The 14,585-nt window shown below is 44.1% G+C and overlaps 1 protein-coding gene and 1 non-coding gene across 2 annotated transcripts in view; one reads left to right on the plus strand and one right to left on the minus strand.

The window, feature by feature from the left end:
* The window catches only part of LOC126184072 (Krueppel-like factor 2), a 447,658-nt gene that overhangs the window by 195,891 nt on the left and 237,182 nt on the right, over positions 1-14,585 (minus strand). The gene's annotated exons all lie outside the window — the stretch shown is intronic.
* Positions 6,017-6,091, plus strand: Trnas-uga (transfer RNA serine (anticodon UGA)). The gene has a single exon. It is a non-coding gene; the product is annotated as a tRNA-Ser (tRNA).

Genomic DNA, 14,585 nt, shown 5'->3' on the forward strand with positions numbered 1-14,585 from the left:
CCAAGCCACATTATATAGGGATGCCCGGGTGCTTTTGATCAGACAGTGTATTAAGAGGGATGAAGCGAGAACCCTGACTGTCAGCCATTGTCAGCCACCAAGCGAACTACTAGGTTATCATTCCTGCCCATAATACTTTGCTGGAGATGTCGCAGTTCAGACTTGCGGTGCAGTTCCGTCGATCGCAATTTGTGTCAACATCGACTGATGAACACTACACGGACAAGAGAGCACTTTATCGAACTTCGATGTCGCTTAACTTGGTTCAAATGGCTCTGAGCACTATGGGACGTAACATCTTAGGTCATAAGTCCCCTAGAACTTAGAACTACTTAAACCTAACTAACCTAAGGACATCACACACGTCCATGCCCGAGGCAGGATTCGAACCTGCGACCGTAGCAGTCCCGCGGTTCCGGACTGAAGCGCCTAGAACCGCACGGCCATCGCGGCCGGCTCGCTTAACTGTAATCCTATTGAACACATCTGGAAAGCTGCCGAGAGAGATGCGCATATCTCAGGTACTGATCCTACCACACATAGTGAGTTGTAGAATGTTTTCGTTTCACGAATTCTTGAACACAACTGTTACTTCCTTCCTACGCGGTCTTCAAGACAAAAGTAGACCCCTGATTGTGTAAGACGATATGACTCGGTTCATCGATACAGGCTGTTGCTTGCATTAGGTGCAGGCGTAACGTTTGATGTCTACGGAATTTTCGGACGGCCACTTTGCGATGATTGTGAGTTTCCACACGCTACACGATTCGTGGCAGACACCTGTCGAATTGTATCGTGGTAAGACACAAACCAACTATCTGTGATATTCAGAGTCATCGCTGTGTGTCAGGAGGAACCACTAAAAAGTGTTTCCGAACATGCGGGCATGGCTTCACCAAAGAAGATAAGTGTTATTTATTAATTTGGCATTAGGGTTCGTGTTACAACATAGTAGTGCAAAGTATAAATGTCACGTGGTGTGGATTTCGTGTTTTTACTAAACGGCGACGGAAAAGTATATGACGTTGACGCAAATGCGTGGAACACCAAACATCTAATCTACATCTACGTGATTACTCTGCTATTCACAATGAAGAGCCTGGTAGAGGGTTCAATGAACCACCTTCAAGCAGTCTCTCTACCGTTCCACTCTCGAACGGAAAACGAACACTTAAATTTTTCTATGTGAGTCTTTGTTTTAATGATTGCCACTCCAATTCCCGTATCATGTCTGTAGCACTATTTCCCCTATTTCGCAATAGTACAAAACGAGCCGCCCTTCTTTGAACTTTTTCGATGTCATCCGCCAGTCCCAACTGATGCGGATCCCACACCGCACAGCAATACTCCAGAACAGGGCGGACAAGCGTGGTGTAAGCAGTGTCTTTACTAGACCCGTTGCACCTTGTAAATGATCTGCCAACGAATCGCAGTCTTTGGTTTGCTCTACCCACAACATTATCTATGTGATAGTCCCAGTTTAGGTTATTTGTAATTGTAATCCCTAAGTATTTAGTTGAATTTACTGCCTTCAGATTTGTGTGACTTATCGCGTAATCGAAATTTAGTGGATTTCTTTTAGTACTCATGTGAATAACTTCACACTTTTCCTTATTCAGGGTCAATTGACACTTTCCGCACCATACACATATATTATGTAAATCATTTTGCAATTCGTTTTGGTCATCTGATGACTTTACAAGACGGTAAATGACAGCGTCATCTGCAAACAATCTAATAGGGCTACTCATATTGTCTCCTATGTCGTTAATATAGATCAGGAACAGTAGAGGGCCTATAACACTTCGGCCGCGGTGGCCGTGCGGTTCTAGGCGCTGCAGTCCGGAACCGCAGGACTGCTACGGTCGCAGGTTCGAATCCTGCCTCGGGCATGGATGTGTGTGATGTCCTTAGGTTAGTTAGGTTTAAGTAGTTCTAAGTTCTAGGGGACTGATGACCATAGATGTTAAGTCCCATAGTGCTCAGAGCCAGCCTATAACACTTCCTTGGGGCCGACGAAGATTACTTCTGTTTTACTCGATAACCTTCCGACTATTACCACGAACAGGGATCTTTCTGACAGGAAATCACGAATCCAGTCGCACAACAAATGCGATGTTCCATAGGCATGACTAGAAAATGTGTTTACAACTTGTGTAAACATTTTTCGAATAGTAGGCTGTTAATGATATGCCACGTTCGTTTCGACCATCGACAGGAAACACCGAGATAGCACAATTCAGCGACTGTTCTACGTTTTATATCGTACCAATTCAGAATTTGCATATTTCGCTCTGTGCAACATATGCAGGGACTTCAAAGAGTAAGTTACACGTGGCGTCCCACGCTAACAGAATTATGCAACAAGATTGGGCAACTGTCAGAAGAGAGTAATGTTCCCAGATTGCTGCAGTTCTGCAGCAGTACGGTAAACAGGTGTATCGTAGTGCGCGATGTGAATGGCGTGGCAACTGAAAACGTGCTCCAAAGTTGAGGCACGCGGGACAGTACGGTTCTTGTCGACAAAACGTCTATATTGCACAGAGATTAACCGAAAAATTCTGTCGGTGTCTGGACCAAATGCAGTGTCGCATTCAGTCGTAGTGAAACGGTCCCCAAAACTGGTCCAGTGCGGCACAGACGTGGGTGAGGCTGATACAGAGGCTCAGATCTAGGACCACGTGTTTTCCATCTTTTTGGCAAACTGAAAGAACATAACGGGGAAAGAGATTTTCTAACGAAGAGGGCCTTCACATAGCGGTTCTCGAATAACGTCGTGACCAAGGAGGAGATTTCTGTCGTCGACGAACTGAACGATTGGTAAAATCTTCCGACAGTTGTTTACAGAGACAGTATCATGTATCTGTCTCAGTTTGACGTGTAGTGCAACATTCAATAAAAGCTACATGATCCACCATAATCATGTGTAACCTACTTTGTGAAGTCTCCTCGTATTTTCCCACTTTCCGCAGGAATTAAATGTCGAGCACCAGGCTACACGAATGGAAACTGATGAAGATTTTAATTAACATGTGCGACACAGACCCTCCACCATAGAAGATGGATTATTTCACTGGGTCGATCTGGCGTAGGCTCGGCAGCCATTACAGTTGCAATGCACAACTGTTTCTATCTTACTTCGACAGTCATCCAAGTACGTGTTACCTAACTTTGTCGATTGACTGAAACACAAGCATACAGTGATATTTTGCAGTAGTTCTCTACACGTTGCGAAGTGTCAGTAATAGCCTGACGATGAAAAAAAGTTTTTTTTTTTTTTTTTGCTTCTTCGATTTCTTTCTTTTCTTGTTTACTGCTATTAGTTACTGACCTTTTGAGACAAGGACGTGTTTACTTTTTCTTCTCATATCGTGGTGCCTGTATTTGACCATTGATGCCTTCTTTCTGTAGTTTTACATCTAAAGTCGCTGCTAACTTGAAAGGACTGCAGAGCCTCGTAAGCCTAGGAGGGGACGCGCGATGCGCTGCAGTGCGTGGGGCTGGCCGGACACTGCATTTCGTTCCGCGAGCCGTGCGCACTCGCCTACGGCTCCGGCCGCAAGCAGCCTGTCCCCCACCCACTGTCCTCAGTTCCACTCCTCGCTGCCGCCCAGGCGTATCGATCCTGTGTGCTTCGGAAGCGACGTGTCAAGTACCTTTTACACCGGAAGGAATAGAAGCGGACACAAACGCATGCACATTCGCAGACATTCGCCAGTATTCACTACCATTCGCTTGTATCTGTAAACAAGCGTTTACACCGCAGGGAGATTTCCCAACGATGAAGACCTTCACACCGCAGTTCCTTGACCATGGACTGGGTTTCTGTCTTCGAGGAACTGAACGACTGGTACAGAGTTCCGATCACTGTTTAAATAACCCTGTGTTATTATTTTGGCGCTAATAATTGGCACGAGTGATGTAACACTATACACTGATCAGCCAGAACATTTTGACCACCCACCTACTACCGATATAATCCCGCCCAGGTGACAGCAGCCTCACCTGGCGAGGAATGACTGCTGGTCACACAGACACACGATGCAGGTGGTATCAGCGAGTGTGCTGTCCGTCTGTACAATGGGGAAGGCGGCCCATCTATCTGAGTTTCATCGACGGGCAGAATGTGATGGCCCGGCGGCTCTGCACGAGCATTTCGGAAATGACGACTTGTCGGGTGTTGGAGAAGAGCTATGGTGAGTATCTTCAACACGAGGTGAAACCAAGTCCAGACGTCGTGGGACTGGGCAGCCACCCCTCATTACAAATGTTCAAATGTGTGTGAAATCTTATGGGACTTAACTAAAATGGCTCTGAGCACTATGGGACTTAACATCTGAGGTCATCAGTCCTATAGAACTCAGAACTACTTAAACCTAACTAACCTAAGGACATCACACACATCCATGCCCGAGGCAGGATTCGAACCTGGGACTGTAGCAGTCGCGCGGTTCCAGACTGCAGCGCCTAAACCGCGTGGCCACCGCGGTCGGCGGGACTTAACTGTTAAGGTCATCAGTCCTTAAGCTTACACACTACTGAACCTAAATTATTCGAAGGACAAACACACACACCCATGCCCGAAGGAGGACTCGAACCTCCGCCGGGACCAGCCGCACAGTCCATGACTGCAGCGCCTTAGACCGCGCGGCTGATCCCGCGCGGCCCCTCATGACAGATTTCGCATGTCGTAGGCTGGGCAGACTTGTAAAACGGGACAAGTGCCGAACTGTGGCGGAACTAACACCAGACTTTAATGCTGGGCAGAGTGCAAGTGTGTCTGAACACACAGTACGCCGAACACTCCTAACGATGGGCCTCCGCAGCTGAGTACGACCCATGCATCTGCCAGTGTTAACACCACGATATCGGCAACTACGACTGAAATGGGTACGTGACTATCGGCAAGATAATGCGCCGTGTCACAGGGCCAGGAGTGTGACTGAATGGTTCGGGGAACACACTGGCGAGTTCCAATTATTACCCTGAACCCCCCCCCCCTCTTCCGCTCCCCCCCCCCCCCCCGTGGCAACTCCCTCCAGTGACCTACGAAGGCCTCATGCCACAACGCGTCCCCGCCGTTACCCGTGCAAGGGGTGTACATACCAGCTATTCGGTAGACGGTCATTATATTCTGACTCATCGGTGTATAGTTAGAGTCAAGATGTTAAATTTTGGTATTCAGAGAGGATTATTTTGAACGGCAAGTGTACAGTTTTTGACATAGCAAGCAAAATGGCGTAGGAAAGAAAGAATTCACATATCTCAGTTTGTATGTTAATATGAAATGCGCAGAGCAGTAAAAGTGCGATCCGCAGATATTGTGCCCTTAATACTGAATTGAAGCTCCATCTTTCCTTAGCATTAGTCCAAAAAATTCCACATAATTACGTCGGTTGGCGGTTTCCGCTGGCTGCTCATTACAACTGAGGAGGAAATTTAAGAGGAGAATGTCACTTCCTGGCAGATTAAAACTGTGTGCCCGACCGAGACTCGAACTCGGGACCTTTGCCTTTCGCGGGCAAGTGCTCTACCAACTGAGCTACCGAAGCACGACTCACGCCCGGTGCTCACAGCTTTACTTCTGCCAGTATCTCGTCTCCTACCTTCCAAACTTTACAGAAGCTCTCCTGCGCAGGAGAGCTTCTGTAAAGTTTGGAAGGTAGGAGACGAGATACTGGCAGAAGTAAAGCTGTGAGCACCGGGCGTGAGTCGTGCTTCGGTAGCTCAGTTGGTAGAGCACTTGCCCGCGAAAGGCAAAGGTCCCGAGTTCGAGTCTCGGTCGGGCACACAGTTTTAATCTGCCAGGAAGTTTCATATCAGCGCACACTCCGCTGCAGAGTGAAAATCTCATTCTGGAAACATCCCCCAGGCTGTGGCTAAGCCATGTCTCCGCAATATCCTTTCTTTCAGGGTTGCTAGTTCTGCAAGGTTCGCAGGAGAGCTTCTGTAAAGTTTGGAAGGTAGGAGACGAGATACTGGCAGAAGTAAAGCTGTGAGCACCGGGCGTGAGTCGTGCTTCGGTAGCTCAGTTGGTAGAGCACTTGCCCGTGAAAGGCAAAGGTCCCGAGTTCGAGTCTCGGTCGGGCACACAGTTTTAATCTGCCAGGAAGTTTCATATCAGCGCACACTCTGCTGCAGAGTGAAAATCTCATTCAGGAGAATGTCAATTAGCAACGACCAACGTACCTGAAGAAAGGCCAGCATTTTCACTCTGGTTAACAGCACGTGGAGATATTTACGTTAGTGATGGTTTCGCATTTCAATAGCTGCTGCCGCGCGGGATTAGCCGAGCAGTCTAAGGCGCTGCAGTCATGGACTGTGCGGCTGATCCCTGCGGAGGTTTGAGTCCTCCCTCGGGCATGGGTGAATGTGTGCGTGTGTCCTTAGGATAATTTAGGTTAAATAGTGTGTAAGCTTAGGGACTGATGACCTTAGCAGTTAAGTCCCATAAGATTTCACACACATTTTTGAATAGCTGCTGTGTATCAGATAGATTCTGCGAAGCAATTGACATATGCGAAGCAATTCAAGGCTTTTATTAAAGTACGTATAAGGAAGATACTTTGAGACAAATATGGTTAATGAAATGTGAAATGGACGACCTGTCACATAGGCTAGTTTTAAAATCTGCCAGCCGGCCGTTGTGACCGAGAGGTTCTAGGCGCTTCAGTCCAGAACCGTGCTGCTGCTACGGTCTCAGGTTCGAATCCTGCCTCGTGCATGGATGCGTGTGATGTCCTTAGGCTAGTTAGGTTTAAGTAGTTCTAAGTCTAGAGGCTGATGACCTCAGGTGTTAAGTCCCATAGTGCTCAGGGCCATTTTGCCATGTAGTTTGTTAGAATGAAGAAATGAAGATAGCATCATCGTGGATAAGTAGGTTTTTTTTTTTTTTTTTTTTTTTTTTTTTTTTTTTTTTTTTTTTTTTTTTTACAAAATCAGAAATCTCCAGAATAGCAGTCGTACATAAGTCACATAGTTACAGACAATTTGAATTTAAGCAACAGGAATGATCAGGTCTTTCGTATATTTTTAATTTTAATCATCACAATATGTACATATTCACAGTTGTTTCTTTTCAAGGAAATTTATTGTGCATTTCCCTATTAATAAAAAGAACTACAGAACTTGTTTTACGTAAATTGAAGATGGAGAGGAGACAAAGGATCTGCATCGGGCCTTCTTGCGGAGTCAGCCGGTCAGCCGAGGGGTGCATCGAGATAATTCGCCAATTGCTTTGAACACTGTGTACATGTGGCGCAGTGGTTAACCCAACTGTCTAGAAAGCACGAGACCCCGGATTGAATCCCGGTCCGGGACAAATTTTCACTCGACGCCGCTGACTCCGTACAAAGTCCCGAGCCGGCCGCGGTGGTCTCGCGGTTCTAGGCGCGCAGTCCGGAACCGTGCGACTGCTACGGTCGCAGGTTCGAATCCTGCCTCGGGCAAGGATGTGTGTGATGTCCTTAGGTTAGTTAGGTTTAAGTAGTTCTAAGTTCTAGGGGACTGATGACCACGGCTGTTGAGTCCCATAGTGCTCAGAGCCATTTTTGAACAAAGTCCCGATGCAGCTGACATCATGAGTTCCTTCCTTTTCCTTTTCTTTCTCCCCCCTCCACATTCAATATACATAATATGTACCACAGGTGCGAATTCCGCGTGGGATCTGTTCTTTCGGATATGTCGGAAAGAATACGCACCATGCATTCATGTATACAAACCTTGTTCTTGTTCAATTCGTACCTGCCTGATGGAAGAATCTGATGAATTTATCGTCCCCCGTAGCACCTCCGGCGCTTCGGCAGCTTTCTATCAACTATATTTATTGTCCTTGTTTATCTGTGCAATGGATCTCTTGGATCCCAGAAAAACTCTGCGCCACGTTATTGCGGCGAAGAGGAAAACATCGGCCACATAATTTTCGGCTGCCCACTGTGATACCACGTGACAACCGAACTGCTGCAATTCTTCGTGCTTCGTGGAGAACAGCTTCCTACCAGTGTGGAGACACTAATGGCAGAGCTTGAGATGTCACTTCATACATATATACCGGGCGTACTTCCTTAGAATTGTCAGGCGGCTTTTCACCGACATTTCAGTACATATTAGCAGTTTCGTCTTCCAGTGTGTAGCTGACGCAGGTCAAACAAATACTGCTCACGACGTCTTTCGTGCGACGCGCACTGTCGACTAAAAGCACCGGTTTGTTTCTCGCTACAAACAAAGTGATAAAGCGCCCATTCGATAGAGCGATCCCATATTAGTATAGTACAATATTTGTTTTATCGATATGAATTAAGAAGGACAGTAGAACGCGAAGAATAACTAGTACTCCAGCAGCGTCTGGGCATCGCTGCTACATGGAGCTAGCAGTCAGCGCAGGCCAGGGCGATGTTGTCACTGAGCAATGACGACATATGAAAATACTGTGGAAATGCTGTTTTAACTTTATCCTTTGTGTCCTCTTTCCTTTCTAATTTCCAAGTAACGTAAAATAACTATATTTTCTCTCGTTCAGTGAAACTATCACTGATGAAGAATTTTTAAAGTCATCTTTTTTCTGTTTATGTTTATTGTGATCTACAGAGTATGGTTTTATTATGCCCAGATACTGTACGCCATTGTAGCCAAGTGATCAGTGTGTCTTCTGACTACAGTGCAAAGGACCCGGGTTTAGTTTCCGGCACTGCTGCTGCCAGGGATGTTTCCTTGGCGGGAGGAATGGAACAGGGTGCGCTCAGCTTTGTAATACCAAGTGAAGAACGGAGATCTGGAAAGCTGAAAATTCCCGGGAGAGCTGTATGCTGACTCCCATGTCCTTGTATACTACACGCGAATGCTACCATGTGGAAGAAGATGAAGCGGCGGTCTGTTGGCATTAAGTCATCCTTGGTGTAATGCAAGCAACAAAACACGAGGGCGTGTTGAAAAGTAATGCCTCCGGATTTTTGTATGTAAAAGCTGTTAAACTTTTCTAAATAAAACAAACGTTAGTAAGATATACATCTTTATTGTTCATGTCTACATGTTTATTTCTCAGCACAGTCACGCTGGTGCCGAACACACCTGTCCCAACGTCAGACTAGTTTGTTGACACTGTCACTGTAGAATGTTTGACTTTGTTGATGGAGCCACAACATCACCTGTGTTTGAACCGCCTCATCGCTATCAAAGTGAAGTTGTCGAAGACGTTCTTTAATATCTGGAAAAAGATAAAAATCAGACGAGGCCAAGTTGGGACTTATGGACAATGATAGGTCGGCGTCGGACTGTTTCAGATACCGCAGCGATCTTGTATGGTCTGGCATTGTCATGCTGAGGTGAAGGTGCACCATGTGTGGAAGAATTCGATACTTGATTATAGTACACTGTTTTTTACGCACCAACATCGTTACGTTAAAAACGCCATGTTACACGCTACAGTTCGGAGCCCTCTAGCGGTAAGTGCTGCTAATATTTAGAAATGAAGAACAAGTGTGTAGAGTCTTAATAATACTTGCTTTATTTAAAAAGCTTTAAGAATTTTCTCCATAAAAAATGAGGAAGAATTACCTTTCAGTGCGCCCGCGGAAAGATTAAGGGCAGAAAAGCCCTAAATCCAGTTCTGAAACATGAGTAAAAGAATAGTCTACCTGCCGATGCTAACACAAAACGACGCCGTTGAAATTTTTTTTCTGAGAATCCTTGGGTGACGATGCGCTCCGTTACCTTGACGATCTGTGTCAATGTCTACGTTTCAGATGCTTTGTTGGATGTCTTGACGTTACTGTTCATGATATTCATAGTGAATCGATTTTTTGCAAAGAAAACGAACATTTACACAGATGCTGTCATGGACAGATATAATAGCTCGTCGTTCATATTCATATGCTAATTGGTGATCACAAAAAATTAAGAGCACATTTGTTGAAGAGAAACAAGTACTAAACTTTTTTGATCCCAGACGTAGTTCACATATTATTTAAAAACGTTTGTGAAGAAGCCTCCATATGAGTTCTGATTTCTCTGATTTTTCCGTTGCGGTCATTTAGCATGAAGTATATGGGAGGAAGTAACATGTTTCCTGATCCCCTTGGAACGTCCGTTCTCGCTATTTCAACAGTTGACGCCTCCATGATGTTCAACGCCTCCTCTCTTGTAACGTCTACCGCTGCAGTTCCATGGGAATCATAGTAACGCACTTGCACTTATTAACGAAACAGTCACGTAACACGTCTTGATAATTTGTATCTTCCCTAACTGCTTTACTAATACTACCTGGAACAGATCCCAAACTGACAAACAAAACGCAAGCATTGGTGAGACGAGAGTTTTTTGTGCAATTTCATTCGTGCATTAAATACGTTTCGTTAGGATTCTACCAACAAATGTCAGCCTGTTATCTGATTTTCCTACAATTTCCTGTATGCGGTTGTTCCATTTTAGGTATATCAGGGCGGTTAATCCACGATATTTTACAGGAATTACTATTACCAGTCGTTTTTCACCAGTAGTGTAAATGAACAGTAATGGTTCTTTCCATCTATAGGCTAAATACGTTACATTTATTTATTTTGAAGTCAACTGACTTTCTCTGCACCAATCATCGATCCGCTAAAGGTCTTCCTTCATTTCTCTGCAGTTTTCCGTCGTTGCAGTTTCCGTGTAGACAAAAGCATGGTCCGGTAACATTTAATTTTTTATTGGCAAGCCGTCCGGGGTGGCCGAGCGGTTCCAGGCGCTACAGTCTGGAACCGCGCGACCGCTACGGTCGCAGGTTCGAATCCTGCCTCGGGCATGGATGTGTGTGATGTCCTTAGGTTAGTTAGGTTTAAGTAGTTATAAGCTCTAGGGGACTGATGACCTCAGAAGTTAAACCCATAGTGCTCAGAGACGTTTAAACCATTTTATTGGCAAATTGATCAAATGTTCAAATATGTGTGAATTCCTAAGGGACTATACTGCTGAGGTCATCGGTCCCTAGACGTACACACTACTTAAACCAACTTACGCTAAGAACAACACACACACCCATGCCCGAGGGAGGATTCGAACATCCGGCGTGAGGGGCCGCGCAATCCGTTACATAGCGTCTCTAACCGCGCGTCCACCCCACGCGCCTCGAATTGTTCACTTAGGATCAAGCTACAAAATCATTTTGTCCTCTTTGTCCGGAATTTACTGTTCCCAATACTCCTTCAAACGGTCGCTGTGCTGACGCTTTTGTTCTGTCGTCCATGTTCTTCCGGTCTTTGTATTCCTTCTTTCGACTTAAAACCCATACAAACTTTGCATTCTGTTTTGAAACGTGCCTCGTCCTAACATGCGGGCGTCTGGAATATTCGAACTCTTTAGGTCTTTCCGAACTAAATGTTTGTTCGGATAGCCAGTTTTTGTCCATTCTCTACAGATACCCAAGAAGTATCAACCACTTGCCCTCGTGGCCTCCGTGATCATCTCCACTTTCTGGAATACTGTACTTCTTTGTTGCTCCGTAGTTTCAGATATCCAAGTCTAGATTTCACCCACAATTTTCCGTAGTTAAAGAAGGAAGAAAGGAATGGAAAGAAAATCTGCGGTGTCTTGTGAAAGGAACCATCCCGGTTTCGCCTGGAGCGATTTAGCTTATCATAGAAAACCTAAATATGAATGGTCAGACGGAGATCTGAACCGTCTTGTCCACGAAAGCGTGTCCAGTATGCTAACCAATGTGCCTCCTCGCTCAGTAGTTTTCGTAGGATTCTCCTTTCCAGGATCTCCAACTTCTGTAGATTGTGGTTCATACAGAGACATTCACTAGCCTACAGGAATTCTGTTTTGACCACGGTATTATCGTGTCTTAGTTTAGAAATCCGTAAGGTGCCCCATTTGATGTAACAGTTTTTAGTCGGTTACACGCTCTCTCCATGTTTGAGATACGATGGCCTGTCTCAAAGGACCGTTATATATATAATAACAATTATGTTAATCTTCATAATAATCTGTTTCTTTTTCTTTCTTGTTTTTCTATTTTGAATGTTGAGATACCTTATGAGGCTTCCGAAATTATCAACCTCGTAATTCATATACAGACCAAATCCCCGAATATAAGGGTGCCGATTATCCGCTTTGCAGAATACCCGTGCATAAGTTGGCGACTATTAAAAAAATATTAAGAAAGACTGAAGTATTCATTTATAATAAGTCCGAATACTTTTGTTCAGAGTAAGTTATGATGGATGAGACTCATGTTTTAAAGGCGGAAGACAATGCAACATCCAAATCTAAAAGTCGGTTTGAAGCTTTGAGTAGTGTGGAATGTGACGCTGCTATTTATCTGACCGATCTGTGAAAGAAATTTCTGGTTTTGAACACGTAGATAACGAAAAATTCAGCGAGTGGTTAAACAGTGATGCTTATGTACCAGCGCTTGAGCAGCTAAGTGAAGAGGATAGAGTGTTCAAAGAATGTTCGGCAGAGGAAGAGAGGGAAGCCGAGGCGATCGAGAAACCCGTTTTCACGCACACCGAGTAACTGAAATGCTTCGACATGTTATAAAAGAATGAAGCAAAAACGTGTTTAACTATACCTATGTTTCGAATCTAAGGAAAATTGAGAACCTTAGTCGGGAAAAAAGTGAATGGAAAACAGGAAAAGAGAAAACTCGACAATTATTTTCTAAAAGTGAAGTATTCTTTTGGATAATGGGAAGCTTGCTCTGTCATGAACAGAAATGACCCTCTAACATTCTTACGGGTCACACCCGACATTACTTTCGAATCTGAAGATTTCTTCACGTCGAACATAATGTTTTGAGTATTATATACTGGGCAGTCGTGAAACCAATCATAAAGCTGGTCCTGTCGTATTTTGTTCATTAGCGACGCTACGGAACTGTGGCGAATGTTTTCCACACGTCAGAGAACACGACATCTATCTGGGCGCCTTTGACTACGGCGCTTTTGATCTCATAAACGAACAAAGCGTGCTGAGCTTCACAAGATATTCCTTTATAGAAGTCCTGTTAGTTCATATCAGAGAAAATTCTCGTTCTCCGAAATCTACAAGAGACTGACGTTAGCGATATAAGTGAAACACGTCATAGAAGATATATTGTCTACCAACATTATCAGAAACTTTGAAGATTCCGCACGGATTCAGACAATCTCTTTCTTCTGAAACACAACTGGGTTTTTATTTATACGAAGTAAACAGTGCTGTTGACAAGGGATCTCAACTTCATTCCATGTTTCTAGATTTCCAGAAGGCCTTTGACATTGTCCCTCACAAGTGGCTTCTAATCAAATTCCGTGCCTGTAGAGTGCCGTCTGAGTTGTGCTACTAGACTCTTCATACCCTGTCAGAAAGGTCACAGTTCGTAGTACCTGAGGGGCAGTCATCCCGTGAAGATGGAGTGATAACTAGGATTCACCACGGAAGGGATATAGGGCCTCTGAAGTTCTTGATCTATATAAACGAATTAGGAAACAATTTGATCAGCCTTCTTACATCCTTTGTAGTTCAAACAGTCATTTACCGTTTGGTAAACTCACAAGAAGATCAAAGCTAATTGTAAATTTATTTAGTCAAGGTACCTGCTTAATGCGAAAAGTGGCGTTTGACCGTAAACAATAAAATGTATCAGGTCCTCCACGTGAGTACTAAAACACTCTCGTTAAATTTCGGTAAGACTATAAATAGCACAAATTTAAATGTTCTAGATTCGATTAAATTCCAAGGGGTTACAATTACAAAAACATAAACTGGGAACATCCTACAGAAAATGTTGCAGAAAATATGAACCAAAGACTGCGCTCTATCGGCAGGACATTTAAAGGATGTAGCAGATCTACTAAGAAGGCTGCCTGCACTACGCTTGTCTGTTGTCTTCTGGAATACTGCTTTGGGGCATGGAATCCTTACCAAACAGAATTGATGGAGTACGTCGGAAAAGTTCTAAGGATGGCAGCTTGTTTTGTATTATCGCAAAATAGGGGCGAGAGTATCACCGCTATAATAAGCAAGTTGGGCTAGCAATAATTAAAACAAAGGTCTCTTTCGTTATGGCGAGAATTTTTTAAGAAATTTTAATCACCAAATTTCCCTTCCCAACGGCAAAACTTTTTTCTTTTTTTAGTCGCACTTACGTAGGGAGAAGTGAGCGTAGTAATAAAATAAAAATAAAAATAAACAATCCTCGAACATAAATGTTTAGATGCTCACTTTTTTCACATGCGCTATTTGACAGTGGAACGGTCGAGCAATAGTCTGAAAGTGGCTCTACGAACACTCTGCCAAACACTTAAATTTGAACTGCAGAGCAAACATGTAGATGTAGATGCTTAAATGTATTCCATAATTCTACAGCAGCTATACGTCAGCGTTAAAGACTTAAAATTGTCCGACAAACAAATTCAGTGTTTCACCTCCGATCATTCGTAGGATCTTTTATTTAGTTTCATATGTGGAAATGATCTGTGTTTGCGAAAAACAATACGTTGTATCGAAGTTCAGATTCTTCATTAAGTTATAATTCCACTTCCAAAACTGGCTACTGGTAGCTGATTCAAAGATCGGAGAAAGGGAAGATGTGCAACTGGACCACACACTATAATATAATGTGTTGT

The sequence above is a fragment of the Schistocerca cancellata genome, chromosome 4 (assembly GCF_023864275.1).
Source record: "Schistocerca cancellata isolate TAMUIC-IGC-003103 chromosome 4, iqSchCanc2.1, whole genome shotgun sequence".
Classification (NCBI taxonomy): Eukaryota; Metazoa; Arthropoda; class Insecta; order Orthoptera; family Acrididae; genus Schistocerca; species Schistocerca cancellata.